The following is a 26,507-nucleotide window of genomic DNA, read 5'->3' as shown; positions in this document are numbered from 1 at the left end:
ATGAACAAAAGAGTGACAGCTGCAAAACGTGGGCCGACTCAATATCGGTGCTTATGGATATGGAATGGGATGTCATGAAAGTTCCTATTACATCTGGGTGTAATGGCCATATGTTCCAACGCTTCTGTCCATAGAGTGAATTTCAATCAACAGCTCGGGCACCGAAGTGAGGCACTGAAATCTGCATTACAATAAGGTCCAGTAGCCTACATACAGATCATCTCAGTAGCCAACCCTAAGCACAGGTCAGGTACATCTGTGGGAGCAAGCAGCCTATAGATTACATCAAGCCAAGTCAATAGAAGAGAATTAAATGTGAGAAAGAGGGTGACACTTATGCCCATCCTCAGTTTCAGTTATGTGTCAGCCCCCATCGAGCTTGACTAGTGGGTTGAAGACTTAAGAAAATGTGACTTGTCTCTTTGTTTGGCTTTTGTTTGCGATGGGGATATATATTTGATTAAAGGCAACAGAAAATTTATTTATATTTGATTCAACCTCTGACAAGCTGACAAGGGTGTCAGCATCACAGAGCACCGATATCGAGGGAGGTCAAACCAAAAGATTAAAGGCACCTGCAGGATCAAGGGCACATGGAGGATTGAGCCGCGGACCTGCGGAGGTTCCTGAGGGGCTATTCGGGTAGAATGCCGTTTCTTCAAGGTATAACAGGCAGCAAGCATCCCAAGAGTTTGTCTCTGCTACAAGGTAAAGCTGTCCTCTGAAAACTAGCATTTTGTGTTTGTCATATATTGATTTCTACCAGGAACTCAGGCATACAGATTCCTTATAACTAAGATTTCTGTGTACTTGATCTGCTCTACAATTATCATTGTTCTACTAAATAGGTAATCAGTATTATTGTTAGTATAATTTGACCAAAAATCTTGGCATAAAATAAAAAGTATTTGAACCACATGAAATTACTTAACTGGAAACAGAAACCTATCGAATAAAATTGCCTCAGTATTCCCCTGAATGTTCTCACAAAACAATTATCTGGTAATTTTACTTTCCTGGTATGTTGAATACTTTCTAAATCATCCAGAGGGAAGGGAGTCAATTTGTCCTGAGAAATAAACTGTAAACTTGAAATGAATAGTTTGCACATGCAAACCGAAGACCCATTATAATGCTAATGACAACCTGCCAGACACCGCTGCATCCTGATTGGTATCGGCTTACAGGGTGGGTGGGGGAGGGGTGTTAAATCCATCATTTGACACATGGATGTATGTTTTGGCCAAGGTTAACTTATCCCCAGCCTGGAAAGGCACAGAAGGTAGGTAGGGGTCATTTTTGAAGGTGAGCAACCTCAATAACAAAGTCATGGCTGAAACTCACCCTGCGTCCCCCACAGACCAGACGCGCAGAGAAATTAAATATTTTGGTCCACTTGATAATTCAGCAGCATCATCTAAGCAATATAATTAATCCAGCACAGTGCTATCGATTAGCAGGCGGCGCGTCTCAGTGCCAAGGATGAAGCTCCATTTTGCATGGGGGCGGTGGGAAGACAGTGGCATTCGTTTAGAATTCATAATTAGCAGAGCAGGGGCCACGTGACTTTGGCTAGCTGGAGCTAGTCAGCGCTTTCATGCTCATTCGTGTCAGGTTAGGGCCAGCCTTACTCTTCGGGATTTATCACCTTCCTTGAACACTAAGTGCCAACACGGTGGCTCCACTTACATGGACTTCCCAGAGTTTACCAATCCCATTCACACACAGAATTCATTATGTGAGCGCAGCACATGTTAGCATCAGCATTTATTCCCCTCTGTCATGTGGTTCAGCTGGCGCTTTTAGCTGAACCGACTTTCTGCAGTGATGCATATTTTTTTGTGTTTTTTAATCACTTTTTTCCCCTCATATTCATTTTTATCCCAGAAATGATGCAGAGGCATTCTTAAGAAAACACAGAAATCCTGAAAATCGACACAGTGCAACACAAACCTTTCAAACATTCAAATGAATTCAATCAACATGCAAATCTGTGGCTTAAAAACATTCAGCAAAAATGATTCAACACTGGCATCTAGTGGATGATACAACAGAATTTGTTTGCATAGATTAATTTACCGAAAAGCATATTTAAAAATAATGCATAAATATCTAATGAGATATAAGATAAGACTTTGTTGTCACTGAATTGCTGAGAACAACAACCAACGAAATTATAATGGCATTCCCTGATGTAACACGTCCAAGGCAGGGACACAACAACTATAAGGTGTACTAGTCACAAACAAGACATAACATGCAATAATTACAGATGATGACAAATAAGGTGTTATAATGAACATTTTAAGCGGTAATGAGAAATTAAAATAATAACAACAAAACAGTGGTGTGCTGGGTGGGCCGGATCTCGAATGATGCTGAGTGGCTGGACTGAAAGAGGTCCTACGATGTTTTGAGCTGTCTTTGTAACCCAGTGCAGATGTGCAATGGAAAGGATGTGACTTTTCTTCAAGCATACAAACCTAACCCTTCAAACTGAAATCACCCTTGTCTCATGTGATAGGTCTTCATTCGTAACACTCTGCAGGGTCTGTAATTGTACCTTTATCCATCTCTGGTCCTGATAACCGCAAATCCATTAAGTCTCTCATTTCAACCACAAGTGCAACGTAATTCTTTTAAGATGGATATTAACAAAAAATATAATGATGAACATGTCCTGACCCAGACTGAGTAGCAATGAGTTCAGTTATATATTAATATGATTAATAGTTAAATGAGCTCATTCAGGCCATGAGAATGGGCTGTGATGAAAACCAGGACATGCATGGTTTTTAATAATCAGGGGAAGGAGCTGGACTGAAGATCTGCGTAAACAGCCAGCCAGAATGCGCGTCACCTGACCTGCTGAGCTCACACACAGACATTTTATAGCTGCTTCTGGCCAAAATTTTTTCCAGGAGGGCGGAAGTCAGTTGCAGCTTAATTAAATTACAGAGGATTCTGGGATTAATCAACATGACATGACAACTTCAGAGATGAGGACCTGCCTGAATGTATAAGGATCAGATAATTAAAATATCAGAGATAATGGTAAACAACGTCATTACTGCGCACTTGTAGGGATCAAAATATAATTCTGCTCAAGTCAAAGGCACAACAGCTTGACAGGTAGAGCCTCATCAGTCCTGAATATGCCACCTTTGGTTTATGAGTCCGTGTCCCTGCTTTCCTCTCTGCTAAATAAATGTAATGAAATAATTCTGATCTAAAGAAGCAAACTTCCAGAAGACAAGCAGGGTGTAGGCAGTACCCACAGAGCCAGATGGGCTGGATGCCTTCTTATGCTGGTTCTCCACCCCTGGAACATCCCATACCGTATTGACAACAGCATCAGGGATCTCAACCTCCATCCACCTGTCTCAGACACTCATCAGCCATGGAATAGCAGCCATGGCTGCTGAACAGAAGGGTGTGAATCCATTAACACCTCCTGGCACCTTCTGGCCAAACCAGATTCTAATCACACCTGAAATCCTGTAGTTTCTGAGTATGTTCATACAAATACTGGATTTATCATCCTTGTGGGAGGAAATCACGAGAATACGTTTTCAGAAAATCACTTCTAAAAAATATGGTTGTTTATCAGTCTGGTTTTCAGGATATTTCCGTTGGCCATTTTGAGCCTCGTTTGTGCCATTGTACGACTGGATGTTGGGGCCAACCCTCTCTTTATGTACAACACTGCATTTGAATGTGGAGACCATGGACTTTAACCAGGGTGGTTTACAACATACAAAAGTGGAAAGATGCACAATCAAACCAGAAGCTATGCATCCCTATCCAAATGACCATCATTATCTTTGTTATCCTGGTTAAGGACTACTCAGAACAGGAACCTTTACCACGTGTTCGAAGTGCAACCGGGGGCAAAGCCATCACATTGCGTCATCTACGAATGTTTGGGTGAAGGGCACCAGAGCCTGCTTGTGTTTGGCTGTACGACAAGAAAACAGGCCTGCTAATGTGTGAAACTCAGTGGGAAACTCATCTTGAGCATGCACAGTCACATTCTTTGTGATCATTCCCCAACCTTATACTCAAAAATGATATCAGACTGGGCCAGAAAAGATATATACTGCTCAAAAAATTAAAGGAACACTGTGAAAACACATCAGATCTCAATGGGAAAAAAATCATGCTGGATATCTATACCGATATAGACTGGGTAATGGATACCACATCATTTGATGGAAAAGAAAATTATCAGCCTAAAGAGGGCTTAATTTAAAGACACCGCGAAAAACAACGTAAAAAATGATGCAGCAGGGTAGTTCATTTTGCTGAAATTTCATTGTGGCAATTCAAAATCATAGCCAGTAGTTTGTATGCCCCCCATATGCATGCCTGACAATGTCGGGGCATGTTCCAAATGAGACGACGGATGGTGTCCTGGGGGATTTCCTCCCAGATCTGGACCAGGGCATCACTGAGCTCCTGGACAGTCTGAGGTGCAACCTGGCAGGGTCGGATGGACCGAAACATAATGTCCCAGAGGTGTTCTATTGGATTTAGGTCTGGTGAACGTGGGGGTCACTGGTATCAACTCCTTCATCCTCCAGAAACCTGCATACTCTCGCCACATGAGGCCGGGCACTGTTGTGCACCAGGAGGAACCCAGGACCCGCTGCACCAGCATAGGGTCTGACAATGGGTCCAAAGATTTCATCCTGATACCTAATGGCAATCAAGGTGCCGTTGTCTAGCCTGTAGAGGTCTGTGTGTCTCTCCATGGATATGCCTCCCCAGACCATCACTGACCCACCACCAAACCGGTCATGCTGAACAATGTTACAGACAGCATAATGTTCTCCACAGCTTCTCCAGACCTTTTCACATCTGTCACATGTGGTCAGGGTGAACCTGCTCTCATCTGTGAAAAGCACAGGGTGCCAGAGGCAGACCTGCCAAATCTGGTATTTTATGGAAAATGTCAATCGATCTCCACAGTGTCGGGCAGCAAGCACAGGGCCCACTAGAGGATGTCAGGCCCTCAGGCCACCTTCATGAAGTCTGTTTCTGATTGTTTGGTCAGAAACATACACATCCGTGGCCTTTTGGAGGTCATTTTGTAGGGTTCTGGCAGTGCTCATTCTGTTACCGGATACCGGTCCTGTTGATGGGTTACAGACCTTCTACGGCCTTGTCCAGCTGTCCTAGAGTAAATGCCTGTCTCCTGGAATCTCATCCATGCCCTTGAGATCGTGCTGGCAGACACAGCAAAACTTCTGGCAATGGAACATTTTGATGTGCCATCCTGGAGGAGTTGCATTTCCTGTACAACCTTTGCAGGGTTCAGGTATCACCTCATGCTACCAATAGTGACACTGACCAAAGCCAAATGCAAAACTAGTAAAAAAAGTTTGAAAAGATGACGAGGGGAAAAATGCCAATGACCTCCACCTTTTAAACCATTCCTGTTTTGGGGGCATCTCATTGTTGCCCTTCTGGTGCATCTGTTAATTTCATTAACACCAAAGCAGCTGAAACTGATTAACAAGTACCTCTGCTACTTAACTGAGCTGATCAATATCCAAGAAGTTTAATTGACTTTATGTTATACTCTGATTAAAAAAGTGTTCCTTTTTTGAGCAGTGTACTTAAATCAAATAATATACAGTAAAACCTTGGATTGCGAGTAACTTGGTCTGCAAGTGTTTTGCAAGACGAGCAAACATTTAAAATAAATTTTAACTTGATAAACGAGCGAGGTCTTGCAATATGAGTATTATGTATATGCTTTGTCTGCCTAGCATCACGTAATCACAACTGAGCCAATGGTTCTTCTCTCTCTCTCTCTCGCTGCGGGATTGTGTTCCAATGTTCGTTCTTAGTCGGCGTGCCTCACACGTATAGTCAAAATTTAGTAGAAAAGCACCACCCAAGTATTGTAAGGGCGTGGCAGTGCGAGCAATAAATCTGTTTAACGACATTGCAATGTCACATTTCCACGAAATTGAAAAGGAGCCAAAAGCAGCTGTCATTGGATAAGTTCCTTGTTAAAGGTGCACAAAAAGAAAAAGATTCCAGTGAGCCAACAGATAGCAAAGATTCCGTTAGTTATAGTGAAATTCGTCCTGCAAAATAACCTTCCTCTACTCTCTCTCATCTCCCTCACACCATCCATGATTCTTTTCAAAGGTAAAGTGCAGGTTAATTTGTTTTATGTACTTTGTATTAATCATTTTTATGTGAATATTTTTGGGTTGTGGAACGAATCATCTGAATTTCCATTATTTCTAATGAGAAAATTCACTTTGATATACTGTACGAGTGGTTTGGATTACAAGCACGTTTCCGGAACGAATTATGCTCGCAAACCAAGGTACCACTGTATCTGCCTTTGCTTCTGAGGACAACTCTGAACATAGTTGTATTTACGCATTCAGAATCAGCTTTCTGTCATGAGGCAGGAGGCTTGCAATCCTATTAAAAGGTAGCAAAAACAAGCAGTCTGGAATATTCCAAAGGCAATGAGCAGGGGGAAGGGGGTAGAGATGAATGAGGTATGTATCTGCTTCTCATGATCTGCTGTAAAAATCGGAGGTGTCTCTGTGCAAGTGGAATTTGCCTCTCAGACCTTGGGAAAATGTCTCAATTAATGCTTCAAAATCACACTGAGTGGCCATTTTATTAGGTAGCTCTGTGTTGCACCAGGTAGGACCCCTTTCATCTCCAAACGGACTTCAAGGGTTCATGAATTGTGCATTCGCTGAAGCCCATCTAGACACCTCTGCTGTACTGACCTGTTATTTTTGTACTTGTGGCCTTCCTCTTGGTTAACGAATCTGGCTATTGTCCTCTGATCTCTGGCATTTCAGTGGTTTTTATCACATCCTTCTCTGGAAATGCTTTCGCACTGTAGTACATAAAAATCCCAGGAGGGTCTCTGAGACACTGGAACCACTGCACCTGACATTGTTTAGCCACTATAATGCTCAACCACACAATAATGGAACCTCTTGACCCTTCCTGTGCAGTTATGATTGGCTGTTTTGGGGGAGCAGGCTGTACCTAATAAAACTGCCATCTAGTCGTGCTCTGAAAAAGATTAATTTCAGGACCGTTCTCAACGACACTGCATGCTCAAGGCAAGTCCCAATGAAGGTGTATTCTCATAGCCGTGGTAACAGCCACCCAGAAAGTCTACGTACATTTGGCGGCGAGTGTAACAAGCCCCAAGATCTCAGCTTTGGCTGCCCCAGCTCTGTAGTCCAGCCAGTGCTGTTCACGGCAGGAATGGACTCACAGCTCCTTCATTATTTGTGCCTCCATATGTGCACCGATCTGCAGAGAAGAGCCCCTGTGGCATTCTGTTCCCCCATGGCAGTGAGTAAAACATTTTTAAAAAGTGTTGGCAGAATTTAAAGCATCTGGTTCGGGGCTCTGTATCTCACTGTGATTGAGAGCTTGTTTGAAAGCTCCCCTGCAGAGGGATGAAGTATCAATGGAGGATATGACTATAGAGATGACCCACCTGCCTGAATGGAGAGACCTTCCTCATCCATAGGAAAGGTGTATGTGTGAAAAAATGGCTGACCTTCTCCTTCTTTGACTTATCATAGGGATCACAGAGCCTAAAAGTGCCAATCAATCCAGAAAACATACCTAATCTGTTACAATCCCAGGGTGCTGCTCCTCTACCCTTGTGCTACACAGCCTTAATCACTCTGAAGAAGTTTTCTAGAACTGTTTCCTGAAATCGTATAAGACAACTTTAAAAAGCAAAAGTGGTAATAAAAGCAATCAAGATAATTTCTGAGGAATTTTAAGTGAATGGCCATGTCCGATAAAGGCAGGACACATTAGGAGTGGAGAGAGCACTTGCATTTACCGTGTTCTCATTCCAGAAATGACCCTAATGCAACAAAAAATACAAAAGAAAACATTACTACCCACAGGAAGAGGAAAATGGTGCGAAAGTAGCAGACAAAAATACAATTATCAGGAGTGACCCAATTCAATAGACGGATCACTGGCAGTTATGTAAATAAAAACCATAGGTATACAATACTAAAAACTATCTGAAACTGAGGAGGTGGGAGGGTTAACACTCTTTAGATGGAAAATGAGCTGTTTATTTCCATTGTTCTTTCCATTGAAAGAAGGCTGTCAAGGAAAGCTTTAAATGTTAAGTAACAAGAAGAAAGATACAGTAACATCATAAAGGGAGTCATAGCAGAACGCCGTTGTAATCTGGTAAAGGAGACGATGAAGTAGAAAGAGAAAGGGAGAGGAAAAGATGGGAAAACTTTTCTTATTAATGTGGAAGACGCATCTCCCACGGTCTGCAGATAAAGCACACGGACAAGTGGAATGCTGACACAGTCTCTGTGACCGGCTGCGTGAAATACTGTCACATGAAAGGTGAGAATATGAGATGAATTCGGAGAGAGGCAGGGAGAGAATTATGACAGCACAAAGCATCTCGAGGGAAAAGAGAATGAAAGGGAGGGGACCGTGAAAGTGAGAGATGCACCCGCAAAGTGTAAGGAAGACCAGGGACAGCCGCCTCATAATCACTATCACATGGTGACAAGTTTAAGCTGACCATATCCCACCTGAACTTCTGAACTGGGTTACACGTGGCAACAGCATTTGGTCATGACAGTGTCACCATCCAAAATGCTGAGGGACAGATATAAATGTCTCACTCTTCATCAAAACTGCGTCCACCCCATGCTAGGATAGTATGTGCATGATGGGACGGGGACAAAGTCAGTCAAAGTACAAGGAACTGTGCATCCTCCGTCCACCTGCTACAACTTAAGGGCTGTGCATGTGTGTTTGTGTCTGAGCATGCTCACATCACCCCTGCCAGCATGCAGACAGATCAATCCAATTAAGCTCGACCATTCCATCAATAGTGACACACGGTCCGAATTTCCACTGCTACAGTATGGCTGTAAATTGCACCTGTTCTCAGGACAGTGGGTCCACACTGCAGTTTCATTTACAACACCATCACATCCCTGTACTGAACCTTGGGTTTGAACCCAAACAGCCAATTTACAATAGCAGTGGACCCTGTATGAACAGAATGAAGCTCAGGTGAGAAACAAGAGGAACGGGTAGAGAGAAAACTCATGACCTTTAAAGGGCCAGATTCCCTCAATAACCAGAGGCAGCATTATCAGGCTCCCTTAAAGGGGTGCCATCAATCGTCTCTGAGCAACAAGCCTGGAGAAGAGCAACAACCCTGTCCACGCACCAGAGATGACTTCCTGTGTGACAGACGGGATCCCGCCGAATGCCATCTTACACACTAAGGGGCATGATGAGCTAACAGGCGTATTTGGAAGATTGTGCACCGGGGGAATTAACAGCCATGGTGTCATGCCCTACTCATGCCGATACTCCTGTGTGCCCGGCTACCTTTTGTGGAATCCCCATGTTATCAGCTGTTTCTAGTTGTGTCAAATTAGTCCTGTGTATGTAAGTCCACGTTACAGTATGTCTCCCCAGAGTATGGTTCGCAAGTCCAGTCAACGTCTTAACGTCACTAATGTTTCCTGTGCTCCTGATTCTGTCGTCCCTTTAATAAACCCTGAGTTTACGGATATTCCTGGACTCCTGCACTTGTCTCCCTGCCATGTCACAGTGAGTTCATGTTATGTTCATGTGAGTTCCAGGTTCATGTTATTTTAAATATAAAGGTTTCACTGACACTCTGCAGCAGAATAGAGCCATTTTCTGGACATCTACTCCATACCCATAGCAGAAAACCCATAATGTCATCCTGTCTAAGCTGGTTAGAGCTAAATACCCACTGCTTAGCATCATACATCCACCTAAGCTGTGGAGATTTTGGCACACACATGGTTATAACACCCAGAACATCCACCAAGCCGCACACAGAATCGCATTATGGGATTATACCAACACGACCACAACTTAATCTATCAGTGTCCGCATCTGTGGGGACTGACGGCTCCTTTATTACAGAGAGCTTCACACAGGCCGCAGCGGTGGCAGGACAGCCAAGCTCAGCAGACACGACTTTGCAGATAAATCCGTTTCCCTTGATACATCACGACCCTCTGCTTTCCTCTTCCAGAAAGAGTGACCCTCACACCTGTCGCTTCTTCCTCCAATGACCACAGCAGCTCCTGGCTGCACTGACTCTCCAGTTCATCTGTTTTGGATTAATGATGGCTGAGCCTCCCCATTTCAGATGGGAAGCATCTAAAAACCAAAGGAAAGGGATGGTTATCCTCTCTATGTGCAAGTGAATAGTTTTACTGTATTTCTTGTATTTCAGACTGACATACAATTTTCAAGCTTTACCCAATAAAAAATATGCAATAAACCACCAGGTAATAAAAAGTGAATTATTTCTTCCATTATTTTTATCAGGTTTTATTTATTCATAAATTTACTTAATTAAAGGTTTTATTGGCAACATCATTTATATTTATGCCACATTTTTTTACTATTATGTGATGATGGGAGGGCTGTATAACCAGAGCTGGAGCAATGGAATCTTCAATCATGAAAAAATTTGTTTTGTTTAATTGGTTTGCTTTAATGAACTGGTACAACTACTTCATTTTAGTAGGCCTGTGATTTTTATAACATGTTCATGCTCTGCACCCAGCTCAGTATTTATACTGCATAAAGTACAGCATGTTACATGTCCAGGATGGTAACCCTTAAGTGCAACATTGTTCCTGAACTCCTGAAGCTGCAATGCTACTGATACTATTACCAGGCTCAAGCTCTCTCCTGAAAAATGGATAGCCGTAAGACACCCCCAGCATAAAAAACAAGGTTTGTTGCCACAGTTAGCCTGGCTCTTAACCATGAAGGCAGTTTTATGACCTCGTTTACAGTACTTAGTAAAATAGACAGTTTAAATGTCTTTTTTTTACTACAGTGAACAAGGTAAGAAAGAGCAACATAACCTACTGACAGTGCTTGGCTCAGTATATGTGGTTTCAGGACCCTGGACAGCACATATCTTAGCAAAGGGTGCTACGGCATCATATATTCACATTCATTTCATTTAACTGATGCCTTCATCCAAATCAACTTACAGTAAAGGGAAGAGTTATCATTAAAATGTGCTCTCTGGGATTTTAACACAACCTTTGCATTGTTGAGATACCGGAGCTCTATATGCTGCCTATACTTAAAAATCAGAGTCTCAGAATGGTGCCATAAACTGCACCTGCACTTAACCAATTAGAAGAACCAGGAACAGCACCTAGAAGTGACCTATGCAGTTTCCGCACAAAGGATGTTGTCCATCAAACACAGGGGTCCCCAATCCCTGGCCACTGTGTGTATTGCACTGGCCCAGACTCAGCTGGGGTACAACTCATTGAAAACCAACCCATGTGGCCCTGGCCACCTTATACATTTGCAGAAAAATTGAACAGGCAATTTCAGGAACTAAGCCTGTTGTCATATTTCCCTCAGACCCTTTCCTTCTCACTCTAACTAAGGAGCTGCCTGCTAAGTTTCTGACACCAAATGGCCAGGACATGGACATAACAGTTCTGAAGTGACACCTACACTGAATCCCGATCAGACCATGACTTTTTAGGTACTTGTGAATAGAGAAACTCACCACTTTCATCCTACAAATGTGAGGTGAAGGTTGGACTTTCGATCTACAAACCTCTCAGAGATAGCACTTTCAAAAATGAAGATAAGTCTAAGTACTGCTCTCGCCGAACTGATGTAAGGGACTGCATTAGACTGACAGATCAACCATGACCCACACTACAAAGCACCAACAATTCCAGTCCAAACTCCTTGTTTACTGCTTTCCGGGCTCTGCTGATGATACTAATAGATGCAAGTAATACTTTACATTACACTGAAAATGTCTAGGCCTGTGTTCTCAAGCTCAAAAAACCCCAGAGACCAGCACAGACAATATGGAATCATACTTGACACAAACTCAAGCCAACTGACAGCTGCATGCTTAACTAGAGAGCAGCTCTGCTGACTGGGGGAACTTCAGAAGAACATAGAGCAGTTCAACCAACGAGGGAGCTGCAGAGAGACTCAGAGCAGTTCAGGCAAATTGGAGAGCTTTAAAAGGACATGCTAGTTCCTCCCCTGCCTATACACATCAGACACATTGACAGAGGCACAGCTGGGGTGACCCCTGCCTGAGTACCCCTGCTCAGATTGACCTTGCCAGATCGTCTGTGTGTACCACCTTCCTTAGTCTTTTAACTTTGCATCACTCGTGACATCTGATTATATATACAGTATGAAGTTGTCTGAAACCAAAAAAAGCACAAGTGGCTGCATAACTTCCATTCTGCTGTTTTTACATCCCATCAGGTTCCCACTAGAGGTCTCTCGTTAATCATCTGATACTGAAGATACACTGAGCAGGGTCCTTATATCCATGTGTTTAAAGGCCACATGCCCAGCTTGGCTGATTACTGGGGAAATGGCTTGATGGGGAGTGATGTAGGATTCTTGGTGAACACAGCCACCATCCCACACATAAGCAGCTTTTCAGTCAGTCGTTTTTGTTTCCTCTAGGCCCTGCTGCTCACATCACACAGCGGTGCGGCATTTCAGATGTTCCGAGCATGTGACGGCGGCCTCGCAGGCATGGGGGAAATAAAATGAGCTTGGACGGTTTCCAGAGGAAGGGATCATTTCCATCCAACCGTGTGCATACGAATGACGCAGGTTAACAAAGGTTTTGGAGAAGGGCTGCCGGCTGAAATGTCACCACATGCTAAGCGTCGACTTTTCGAAGGTGCCAGAACTAGCATGGCGGTACAGTTTGTCAAACAATATGGGCTCGCAATCGTTTAAATGAAATCGGCAAAAAATTTTGTGACACCCTGCACTACTCATATTCTCGTTACATTTAACAAATAATCGGCTTGCATTAAACCTCTTCTCACGCAGGCTGAAACCCATTCAAATGAGGCTGGAACCAGCACATATTCAGCACAAAAGCTGTACAATAAAAAGGGACAATTATCACATATACATGGACCAGGAAACTACTGTGTCTCTCAAACTTATTGAAGAAACATTGTACTGTTGGCTGACAGCCAACTAGGGGAATTTTCTAAATGGAAGGGTAGGGACCTATGTACATGTCACACATGGACCCTCCCAGACTGCTTCCTATGGTGCTGGCATTCTCACTGCAAAATTAAACCAATTCCACTCGCGGACTCGGAAGCGGATGAACCGTGATCCCGGTGACTAATCTGCTGGCCTCAGCAGCATGCTGAAGGAGCATCAGGTTTTCAAGCTGTAATATTAAATAAAAACATACGCTTACTCATGCTGGTACTGTTTAACATTTATGTAAAAAATGGATAAGCCATCCATCACAAGTGACACCCAAGTCATCGCTGTCAATGTGATCGGGGAAGCCAGATTTTGTATGAAGAGATTATGGTAAGACCATCAACAGCCCCTGGGTCAGTGCAAAAAGCCTTCCCTTTCATCTCTACAAGGCCTGGAGGACCAGCGACAGAAGTGAGGATGTGAAAGTAGAGATTTACTTGTAGAGGTTCCTTGGGGTGCATGGCAGCATCTTCTCTGCTCTTCCCAGACTCCCAGCAAGAGTGAGCACAAAATCTAGAAGAATGCAACACAACGGCTAAGCTGCATTAATCGTGGGGGTGCTTCTCGATATCCTCTAATCCAATTAGGCTCCCTGTGATCCGGAAGTGAGCCTGTAGTCTAACTGAAACCCACAGCAGCGCAACAACATGTTGTACTGCCCCCTGCTGGGCCACTGCAACCCTCACAGCAACACATGGGATTTCACCATCCCGCTCCCTGTTGCATTGATATGATCCCTCTTGCTTTAATATGAACACTAAAGTCAGCAGATCTTGTAGATGTTTGTAGTTTTAACCCTTCAGACAGGTACAGACAGAGCTACACAAGTACCATGGGCAGGACTTAGAGAATTATAAGCAGACAAAAAGGTATTCAACTCAAACCAATGCAAGAACACCAAAACATAAGGAGTGTTGATGGGTCCGGCACTCTAATTCCACTTATCCCTCTTTCCCTATGAAGGGTAATTTTTTTTTTACATTAATCATAATATAAGCTTGTTCCACATCCCCAGAGTTGGCCATCCTCAAAACATCTGCCTGGTTCTCATTTCCACCCCCCATTCCCCAGATTCATGCCCAGCCCTGGGCCACACTGAGCCTCCTGTCCCTACAGGTGATATACACCGACTCACTGTATGGTTCATGTGAGTTTTTAATATTTCATATATACAGCATCTCCCTGCTTTGTGTACTTTCCTGAATTAGATTCAGCATTGTTCCCTGAAGGTAAATTTAACTGAATATAACAGCAATAATGATTGAACTTACGACCCTGCATGAAAAACAGACAGATATTTGGGAATCAGACTGTCCCCATGAAACCAAACTGCACGAGCTACATATTTATATGCGCTTTTAAACTGCTCTGTTTCTAACCTGTATTATTGCTATATTTTGAAGCCCCCCCAAGATAAAGAGAATAGCTTTTATAATGATGCAAAATGACAAAAAAAATAAGAAAACATGAAAGTAGCCAAGAACATAATTCACAGAATAATTCATAGAATTCACACATTTTACTGGGGTCCACCCATGATGCAGTAGCTTTATTTTAAATGAAGACTAACAGAAAAAGCTGAATAAAGTCCAGAAGGGGGCACTAGCTATACTACTCCAAATATACCCTTAGGTCCCACATGTTGTGCCGTTTCTTATCAACTGATATTCAGAGAGTGACTGGATTCCAGGTCTCCCCAGATGCCAGAGAAAAGCTTGTGATTAACACCTCCCCACCCACCCCATCCATGAATAAATTCCAGCAGTATCACACTGTTTCTATGCTGACCTTTTACCACTAAAACTGTCTCTCAGTCCACCTCTAAAAACACCTTAAAGCAGCTTTCCATTATCCCTGTGTGCTTTAACATAAACGCGGGATCCATTAGAAAGGCCCAATATAGGCTGCTAGTTTAAGCATATGCCTGCCTCTGCTTGTCTGTGCACTTGTGTGAAAATGCATGAAGCATAAAAGCTGAGTTTGCTCTGCTTTACAGGCTCCTTGTCGTACTAATTCACAGACCATTCTGTGGTACCATTTGGCTACTTCTGTATTCAGAGTGCTGGCTACATTTAAACAGAAAACCTATCAGGAGATATTTGTGGAGATGAAGAATACCAGACAGGTACATGCAAAATAACAGATGTAAACAGTTTAACACACACACAGTAATGCAGAGTAAGACCAGGTAACACAGGTGAGCTGAGAATAACAGAGACATGCAGAGGCAGAGTATAACTGAGGGATATGCAGAGGGGACATGCAAAGTAACAGAGGAGCAAAAAATAAGAGAGATGCAGACTAAAAGCAAGTAATAGATACAGAGTGATATATACAGAGTAGCACAAAAGTAACAGAGGGACATGCAGAGTAACACAGAGGAGCAGAGAATAACAGTAACTAAGTAACTAAGGTATACACAAGGTAACACAGCCAAGCTGCAGAGTAACGTAGGATAACAGAATGTAGGAACGTGGTTCATTTAGATGGGGACAACTAAAAAATTAAAGGTGCTTCTTCTCTCTTTTGAAAAATTTATCAGGAAAATCAACTTGATATACATAAAGCCCATGCAGCTCAGGCTACTAGGATTTTTTTTCTTTTTTTTTGGGGGGGGGGGGTTGTGTTTCAGTGGCGAGGGAGTCACAGTTATTAAAGCAGCGGCCTGCAACGCTGACTCACCTCCCAGGAGACGTCTCAAGCTCTCCGCGACGTTTCTCATCAGCATACCAATTTCCGTAAGCTGAGCCCAGCGCCCGCACACAGATAACAGCCAGGTCAGAACCCACTACGGGGTCAGCAATTTTTTTGCCCCATTTCAGCCACACCAGGCCGCCTAACACACAATGATGCAACATAAAAATTTTGGTAATCAATGATCAAGTTTTGACATTGTGTACAAACATACATCTGTTCATTTTCACAGAGAAAATATAAATGAATACACACAGAGATGTATGCTAAATAAATATGTACAGAGTGCATCATTATATTCCATTACTAGTCCCAATATGTGTTATTAGAAAAAATGCAGGCAAGCACGACTGAAAGGTCAGGAAATACTACAAAACAAAAAACAGATAAGGACAAAAAGCTGATAATGTCTTGATCACAACATGCATCACCAGGGAAACTGGAGCCATGATAATAGGCATGTGATTCTCCCCAGAGAATATTCCAGATAAACAGAACAGTTTGTGAGATGTCTCATGGTTCACCAACAGATCCATGCCATCAGCACTCAACAGATTCTGTGAGTAAAGTGAATCCACTGGGCAAGACACCCTGCTTTTCACCCTGCTTTTCTGACAGGTTTTGGAGATTGCCAAGAAAACCCCCAGATTGGAGGCAAACTGGTATTCGATCAGCATTGGCAAATCGGCATCTCCAAATCCAGTAGTGTGAAAAGTGTTGCGACTGAAAATGAGTGTGATGACAAGCTAGAGCCAATGAGAGAGTAAGACACAGAGAGGGAGGAGAAACTGGGGGAGGAGTCACATGCTAAGTTTACACTTTACAACTATCAAAGTCGTCAGATCGCTATACATCATCAACAATGATGGTGGCAGCAAAAATTCGGCTGTCTGTTTGGACTCCAGAAATGTAAGAAAATTTGGTTGAACTTGGGCAAGACCACCAATGCCTTTTTGACATTTCCAACAATCTGTACCACAACCTAGGTTAGTGCATGGGATTGTGTTATTTCCACATGCCACTTCTCGTTTGTGTTTTGGTGACAAAAAAATTCGTTTGAAGACCAGACTCCTCCTTGTGAAAGATCTTGTAGTGTGTGACCCCCCGTCACTGATCAGTCATGTAGTGTGTAAAGCACAATGACTTAAAAACTCCCGATTACATCGTGTACTGTGAACTTGGCATAAGTGACAGTCTCCACCCACATGAGGGTCCGCTGCTCCGTTGACCGAAGGGTATTGCTTTGCTGGGAAGAAGGACAAAGCAGGTGGTTTAAAGTGAAAGCATCACAGGGTGGACTGCACATCGATGGGCAAAGTGCATCAAAATATTCCAATGACAATTTTAAAGATATTACAGACAAGAATTATAATTTCTGTGGAATTTGGAGAGCCGTTTTGACATGGTCAGTGCTGCGAACAGATGAACAGTGTCACCTAACAAACTTTTTTAAGCTGAAATTTCCAGCAATTTGTTAATTTCTTGTAACATACTGGAATCCAGTAACTATGACGAGATGTCTGTTTCAGACTGAAGAACAATGGTGAATAGGCTTGGCTCACGCTAGGCCCCAGAGATGCATCATCGCCTCACACTGTATGCTATTAAGAACAGTGGGGCAATGTGATTGGCTAGAGGGACTTAATGAACCATGCCAAGCCATATTAGAGCCACATGTGATGCATCACTACAGCCCTGCTGAGGACAGCCACCTGCTTACTGCCTAGCGAGTGAGTGGCATAGCTAAAACCAGGCTATGATCACTTAGCATGTGGTCACAGATTGACATGGCCCAAATTTCAGCACTCACAATAAAGCAATTAATCCCAGTTAACATCGGAGTTAAAAAGTCACATCAGATAAATCAATTACATGTGAATGACAATGATGAAAGGAATGAAGGCTAGGAATGAAGGCTAGGAAGAGCGACTCGAAATTCAGAGGTCTGTCTGAAGTTTGCAAGGAGGCACTAAATATGTGATGTGGGAGTCTCAGATCACGTCTTCTGTCCCAAGAATGGTTTAAGCACCGCCAACACACTGGACAGCCAGCCTCAAACGAAGCCTTTTAATGTTTCACTAATGAACGGCATAAGTCAGAACATTAAACAGCAGCCACCTCACAGAAAAGTGGCGCTTTACATGGCAGGAAAAATGATAAACAGCACCTCCTACATGGTGAGTGGTCAGTCATTGTTTTGATATAGCTACCACTATTCTGTTCAATTCAGTGTTTTCTTTTTAACAGAAATGAAAGCACATGACAAGGCAGGTCATGTGACTGAGTGGCATTCTCCAAATCCCGCAGCAGCTTGAACATGGCCAAACAAGAGAAGTGAGCAAATAGCCAGCTAGGTGAACATGGCTCCAAACAACTGCAAGCCACCCAGTTTGGGTGTCTACTCTCCTTTATCATTACCATAATCAGTAACAACTGCTGAAAACCTAGAATGCCTCACTGATCACAAACACTCTTTCAAAAGAGCATCCCTTTAATGTTGCCTCCCATGATTAACATGCTCTGCCACACAGTTTAATAACACGCTCATTCCATCCCTTATAAGGCAGGGAGGACAGCTATACTGACTTGCGATTTGACAAACGGAAACCCATAGTGGGTGGGGTTATGGCACCCTGCTTGGTCACATGCTGGGCTAAGCAGCATCCTATTGGCTAGCTATTTGGTCCTATTGGGAATGCAGCAGCGGTCGGCTGCATGATAATGTCACCCATCGCAGCATGCCGGTCTCATCCACCACCTATCGCCAGCCCTGAGCACGGAAGCTGAACCATCGCACCTCCTGCGTGGCCAGCGGCTAATTAATGGGTGAATGGCAGCATCCCAAGCCAGAAGTAGGCAGAGGGCACAGCAGGACGGCATGAAGACCGCATCAGCAGGTTCCACTTTTCCTCTCGGCATGCCAGGCATTGAGGGAGGGGGGTGCTGAGCATAGCTCTTAAAGCAATCTGGCTTAATGATGAAATACCTTCGACAGTAGACACCTGTCCACATGAAAATCTGTGGAGCGTTGCCCTTCTCCAACCGCTCTGATGTACAGCAATACATTCAGGAAGTTTCAGGACTTCTTCAGCTGTTTCCAGGTCACCAAAAGCATGGCCATTTGGAGGCTTTGATACGCCCCTTCTCTCTTACTCCAGTTTCCAGAAAGAAAGGCAAACTGCTCAGTTTGCTTCCACTGATGACTGTTCCCCTGTGGTTTTTAAAATGCTATTCCCCTTGAGGGGGTCCTCAGATGCCATCCCCCCCAAGGTCACATGTCCTCACCACAGTTTGCCCTGAAGCTTGCTCTGTAGACACCAAAGCTTCTGCCTGGGGCGGTTGTACTTTTCTCATGCTTCACTTCTCTAACAGGCTTCCAGAAGCTAACAGGAGCTCGATGGCTCCACGGAGCAGCCCGATGCGGCACACCTCACCGGAACTATGGCGAGTCAACCGCTTATCGGCACAATGCCAGATATGGAGCCCTGACAGTCACACAAAGCATAGCCAGTTCTAACTCGTCATCATGCTCCTCTGTGCCATCTGCCACCACCATGCCTCCCTGGATGATCCAGCGGGGAAGGTGACCCAACCCCCCCCCACAATATACTGCTCTCTCCAGCCAATACGGACTCCCATCACCCAGCCAGTGAGGTGCCATTCACAGCAACTCCAGCTGATGTATCACCCATTTTAAAGGGATGTTGTTTTTGCGTCCCCTTAAAGCTGAGCGACCACACAGAGGAAATTTAATTACTGGTTCAGGGAGCAGCAATCCTTCATTGTCTGGCCAAATACTTTCCGTCTTGTGGGCTCCCTTTGAGAGATACTGATCGAGATTAAGTTTGCCCAAATCAGTGATTCTTCCTAAGGAAAACATTTTCCTAAATTGAAATTATACCACATGGAGGAGAAAGGAGACCTACCGGAGTGGCTGTTTATGAACCCAAATCTCGTCTGTATTTCAAAAGCTCCCTCGCCCTTGGCCTCGAAATCCCCAGCATTTTGGCAGATTTGGATGGCTGAATTGTAATCAATTTAAAACTGTGAATCATAGACGAAGTTCCCCACGATGCATTTCACTGAGGGAACAAATGCAGCCAAGACTGGCCACACCCCCCACCCCACACCATCAATTCATCTATCCTTTTACACTAAAGACGTCTGTACAGTATGCAAAGAGACTTAGATGCCTTGTGACTTCTGCAAAGCTACGCAGCCGGGTCTTTGAGGGGTAAATGGACTGTTTGTGTTTGGGGACTGGAGAGATTTGTTAATAAAAAAAATTATTCTGTTAAGTGAACATGCCATGCATTTGCTCTTAATTATCCTCAGAGTGTCCAAGTTATCGATCGATCTGTAGAGCCATGAAAAGGCCACAAGAGCAAAGAGCCCCCTGTGATGGAGGTTCTGCTCATTGTCACAAAGTGTTGATTTAGCCTGGAGTAGCTAATGTTACAATGTTACCAGGATCCAACATGTTTCATTACAAAAACAGAGCGAATGCCCATATCTTCCCTCCCATCAATTAATTGAAGCAAACTGGATGACTGCAATTACTAAGTGATTTCAGCACCTGTTGACAAATAGCAAGTCCAGAAAAACAGCAGCTATAGAAACATCCCAAGTAGAAAGGTGTCAAATCATGGGAAGAAATAAGATTTTAAAACCCACAGTTGGTGGGATTATCCTCTGTCTCTCGGACTTGTCCCTAATTTCTATTGGTTACTGATACACAAGGGATTAAACAAAGACAGTGATTGGAAGAGCGTGGTAATCCCACCCACTGAAGACTTTTAAGTGAAATGAGGTTTAAAACAATTTAGGTGCTCCAAGAGGAAACATGAGGAACAATGCCCTTTAGCGATTCACCTCATGCCAGGACATGGCTCTGGCAGACTGAAAATTCTGCCTTCTAGTGTATTGGAGCGAAGACCCAAGGGGATATCAGCCTGTTTACAGGGTCAGGGATGATCTTCAGCGACACTCTGACAGGGTGACTGCAACAAGCAGGTTTCCCTGCAGGTCAGCGACAACTGCGAGTGCTGGAAACGCCACCAAATGATGGAGCCTTCCTGGCCCCACTCCTAAGCCCCCATGCATAGCCCTTTCCGGGGAAGGCAATTATAGTGATAGTGTGAGAGAATATGGGTGATAATGAGCACTGCTGGGGGAAATCAGCACTAATATACCATTCAGAGTGGAGCCCACCTCTGTCAGGATCGGGGGTGTAACTGGCAGAGGGATCTTGTCGATAAGTGTGTAAGTAAAATGTATATGTAAACACACACACACGCACATACACAAACACACAATCAGATATTTCTCAATCTTTACGCCCACTTCCATGTTGACGCAGCTGACAAATATCAGGAACAGTTGCTGTTGGAAATTATGCTTGTTGCCATTTATGTATTGCCTGTAAGTTTGCAGAGTGACACTTAGGCTGCTCAGGAAAGAGTGCAGGCTAAAGTGCACAAAACATGTTTTCTTGCCGATATATGCTAACCGCAGAGTTTCAGTTTAGTTAAAGCCATTCCGAAATAGATGTTGCAAAATCATATGTGCCTATACGTTATTATACACAATTGTCTTGTTCCGCTTAGCAACAGCAAGTACTAATAGATACACTCATGTGTTATCATCTATATATGGTATTAAAGGAAATCAAACTGTATCATGTGATCCTTCTGCTGTTCTGTAGCTAGAAGTGTAAAAAATAAAAGAAGCTGAAAGGGAAGTTCCCCTCCGAAGTCGGCTGAGTCGAGTCAAGAGACAAGTCTCTGTGACCGGACCGAGCTTCCCTCACAGCGAGATAAAGAGATCACCGGTGTTGCGTCTTGCTTTGTATCCAGAGACTGGTCACCCAGCAGGCGTTCAACACCTAGGCTGAACCCAACAGTTGCGATTTTCCTGAGAACATTTCCTCATAATATGTTCAGAACTTACAGAAAGGTCTGCAAACACATAAACCCACTCGCCAAGCTGGTTACAATGCCGTATGATGTTGAAGCTCACGCCGGTCAAGCCCCCACTGAGCATAACATACACCAGCAAACACATTGGCTCCCCAAAGGTACCCATCTCTCTCTCCTTCTCTATCTCTCTGAAACAGACAACCAAATTAGCCCCATTTATTTCTAGTACTAAGGCCTAGCAGAGGTCATGGCAGCCTGCCCAAACATCCTCAGCCGAGTTGGGCAGGTGCCAAGGCTATCGTTTATCATTCTGGACCAAAACTGGGCTGTGGCATTTCCTAATTTAGTTTAATGAACACATAGATGCTGTTTATGCACCATAACACACATTTAAATAATTAAAAAAAACTAAACCCCCAAAACATCAAACTGCAACACTGCTGACGTCCCACTTTATCTGCCCACATAATCTGCTAGATTAAACGGGAATCAAGAGGTGAAGTTTTCCTGTGGCCTAGACGAAATACTGTGGCTAGAGGGTTTCAATAAACTGCAGCAGGCAGAGTAGCAGATCTGGGGTCAGGAAAGCACCATGAAATATTAATCTATCATAAACTCATTATTTTGCTGGTGCTGTCTGACTAAGTAGTGATTGATTGCTCTAGACTGGCAGAAAGTGCAGGAGACAGAAAGGAGATGTTGGAGGATAAAATAACCTTGTGTGTCCTGTATGTTTTTCTTTTTTTTTGGAAGATTAGTTTTCAGTAAGGTAAAGACATTTTTAAATCACAATAATGTCAACTGTTAACATTTAAGTGTAGTGCAGTACCGTTTGTAGGACAGAAAACTTATTAACCTAAAAGCCACACAGCTGTGCTCCTCATTTCATGCATTTGCCTTTGTAACAGAACTATTGGGATAACATGAGCAAAAAGCAAAGAGGATTCACTGCAGTTTGGAGCAGGTAATCTGACAGAACAACTATCCGTGGTCTCTGTCCTCAAAAACCCCACTCTGAATTAATTTAAAAGGATTAAGAAATCCCCTGAAGATGCGACCTATCAGACAGAACATCAAAGAGCTACCTCTAATTATGCAAACAGCATAGACTTTCCCTTAATTACTCGTCTGCTCATCGAGCAGACTTGACATTAATATAGCGCGATGGTATCCATAGCCCACCTGCTTTTATTTCAGCACTGTCAAACACCCGCAGAGGCATGCCATACCACTGAATGCCTCTTACAACCTCAAAAAACTAATGAAATGCAAGCCACTGCCTATGGGCTGTTGCAGAGCCAATCAGTAATCAGCCACAGCAGGCCTCATTATTTATTGGCTGTCAGTGTTCCAAAATAAATGGCCGTGCATGACCATGAACTGGAACTACAACTGCAAGCAACACCGTTACATCACACAACCTCAATTACTGCCAAACGCCTTCCCTTTCAGCTTCAATGCACAATTGAGCTACACATGAGAACTCGCACAGCGATGTGTCATCTAGAAACTCCTTTTTCAAACAAATTCAACCCCAGGTCATGACCTCAAACCAAATCAATTCCAGACAGAATGTCAAGGCGAAACATTTATGCAACATAGAGAAACAGCCATTTAAGTGACATGGGCAATACTAGATTGAGATACGTTCAGTACAGCATTTAAGCTACACGCCAGAGTTTAAAAAGTAACTACATTATGTATTTAGAGCATTGAATAAACAGGACAGAGAGATGCACCAATGAAAGGGAGTTCAATCACGGGTCAAACATGGCAAGCTGAATTAACTTTACATCGTGATGCAGGAGAGTCTAAGATGGATGGAGTAATGGGAGGGTCACATGACAATGTTCATTCAGTCATGAAGCAGGAACTTCTGTAGATCCTCAGTTATAGAAGTGTTCCTCTCCAGCAGCCGTTCCACGACTCAGAGCAGCAGCTCAAGACTACAAGATGGTGTCCCAAGCCCCCAGTCTGTGAGTTGGCCCAGTATGGGTTAAAAAGTACATTACCACCAAGGCCAAAAGGAAGGGTCATGGCACAACAAATGTACAAGCACAAAAAATAAGCCACCCTCCCAGTTTTAGGCCATTACAGCATTTTCATGGAAGTTGAATTGCTGTTACGTTTCAGCACCTCGAAAACAAAGAAACCCTCAAGGGACATGGCCATGGCCAGTCAGTAAATAATGAGGCTCGAAAAAGCTGAGAGGAGGAATTCGATGACTGAGGAAATTATTTCCCCACATCCTTAAACATGTGTATCCGGCTCAGAGATTTCATTAGGCCTACAGGTTTAAAAAAAATTTTTTTTAAAAGAAATCTGTTTTCACAAGCTCATTGCTGTGTTCATTTCTCCATAAGTCTTTATCCTATGTGTCGCTCACCAGAGAAAAATGAAAGTGGGGTGGAATAAATGAACACAGCATCCCTCCTCCAGCACCTCCAGCTCCAGCTGGATCCCTAACAAACTGAAAAAATTATACCCACACAGGATTAATGACATGGTGGCTTAACCAATCAAGCAGTACGATACAAGTAACAAGTTATTCTGACTACCACCAACTTTAAAGGGCTAATTACCATAGGCAGAAGGGAAAGATAAGCCCTAAATGCATGTTCTTTCTTTTAAAGTGTAATGACTTTCTCTTACAATAATAACGGTTTAATTCAATTAATTCTGGAAAGTTTCTAACAGACTCATTCAGTGTTTTCTTAGGAGATGCTATGTTTTCACAATATAAGCGCCGTACAGGTAAAAGAGAAAATTATAGTGTTATCTGTTGACCCATTTTAGCAACAAGATAAATGATGTTTTGTATTGCACAGTGGGCAAGATTAAAATGCACTGTCAATCACTGAGTTTGACGGACTTCCCACTGGCTACTTCTCGGTTAGAGTTGTAGGAAACAAGATGGTGATTGATTGCACACTGAGATGCTAGCCACAGCATGTATCTAATTTCTCCCATCAACAACTGGACACATCATGTATTGAAGAGGCAACAGGCAGTTCAAGGACGGGACAGAAATTACATTTCTAGGGTTGAACCAAACAATTTTTTGTGGAAAGTACAGCCCCCGATCCACTCACTTCCCCTCCAACACACCCCAGGACCAGTTCAGTTTGCAAAAACATTTCTGCCTAGCTCACCCCTCAATGGCAGTAAAACGAAACCAGCAACTGTACGACTCTGCAACATGCATCTTGAGCAGTCAGAATACTACACATTGTTGGGTATGGTGGAAAAAGAAAATACCCTTTATCACTTTATACAAAGTCCAAAGTCATCCATCCATTTTCTACAACCGCCTGTCCTATTCAGGAGAGTCCAAAGTCATTAAAATAAAGACCCATAGGAAATGCCTGCTTGATCTCCCTGCATCTGGAAGACATTCTTGGGTCTAAAGACTGGAGAAAACTAGTCCCACATCTCAGAGAGAAGCCAGTTGTTTCCATGACTCCAGATGATAGAGTCCATAAATTATTTATCGAAGAGGCGGGGACCTCTTTTGACAGGCTGTTACTATTATTTATTTGCATGGTGGATGTTACTCATTTGTTATTTCAGTTATTCATTTAATTTATTGTTATTCAATATTTATTCTTTCATCTAAAATAAAAAACTCATTTACTTGCATTGTAGGGATCCATATTCATAACATTCCATGTATGTTTATTTCTTCATCCCACTAGCACATTCTGAAAAATGGAAGTCAGTCAAGTCACCAGTTAATCACTCAACCATCTGACCAGAAGTCATGGAAGCTGGGACAGTTACTTAACAACCCTTTCTTTACCGTGTCATCTCCAGAGTATTGGAACTTACCGGAACTTCACAACGACATGTACCCTGTTATGGAGTGGGACACTTTTCTCTGTATTGCACTGTGATTTTCAAAGTGACTGCAAATTATACATCAGCAAGGACTTAACTGCTGAAATAGGAGGAATTACTTCTCTCACTGACATTTCTCTGACAATGGAAAAAAGACTTCAAGTGCTTGTATAGAAATCTACCTGTTTACTTTCTTGGCCCAAAAGCACATCCATTTTCGTCGACTGTTCACTTCTTACATATACTCTAACCCAAAATCAACAAATGTCCCATTTCATTTTTGTTCCACTGTCCTGTCCATCTCCATGTTGGCATCCTGGACCCGTGGCAGACCAGGGACTATAATCAAATCTTACTACAACACCTGTACCATTGCTTCAAGTGTTATTGGAGCAGCGTGGTTTATTGATTTCAAACTAGGGTGATCACCTAATCCAAGTCTGCATGGACAATATGAGCTAGGACAGGATTTGTATAGGACCATTTCAATTAAAAGGAACAGGAACACTTAAGCACTAAGTTCTTGCTGTGTGATGATTGGTCAGTCTCCTATATTCATGCATCTGTCACCAATGTTAATGTGAAAAAGCTGAATGAGTCTTTCAATTAAGGAAACAAACCGATAAAAGTACAAGACGAACTGAACAATTCGGGCAAGCACAGCAACCTGTGGGTTTTATAGTGTTTTGTAAGACCTGGCGTAGCTCATAGTATCCCCTGTGACATGGATTAGGTGACCACCCTATTTCAAACCCTCCGAAAGACAAATGAACAGCACAGTCAAAGTACCCATTTTCTACAATGATGGTGGACCTGCCACCAGCTACACTAGCTACATCCCACTAGGAGCAACATCCAGAAATGCTGTTGTTGATTAATGTGGTCCAGTCCCAAGAAAAAAGCCTTCACCTTTCTACCTGACTTGGAGAAAGCAGTTTCTATAAGTCACTTGAAAGGTGCAAGATAATTTCCGACTAC

General features: G+C 43.2%; 1 protein-coding gene across 2 annotated transcripts in view; it reads right to left on the bottom strand.

The window, feature by feature from the left end:
* Positions 1–26,507, bottom strand: part of dpp6a (dipeptidyl-peptidase 6a) — a 142,699-nt gene that overhangs the window by 100,657 nt on the left and 15,535 nt on the right. The gene's annotated exons all lie outside the window — the stretch shown is intronic.

Source organism: Brienomyrus brachyistius, chromosome 1, assembly GCF_023856365.1.
Source record: "Brienomyrus brachyistius isolate T26 chromosome 1, BBRACH_0.4, whole genome shotgun sequence".
Lineage (NCBI taxonomy): Eukaryota > Metazoa > Chordata > Actinopteri > Osteoglossiformes > Mormyridae > Brienomyrus > Brienomyrus brachyistius.
This window is presented reverse-complemented; position numbering and strand designations above follow the sequence as displayed.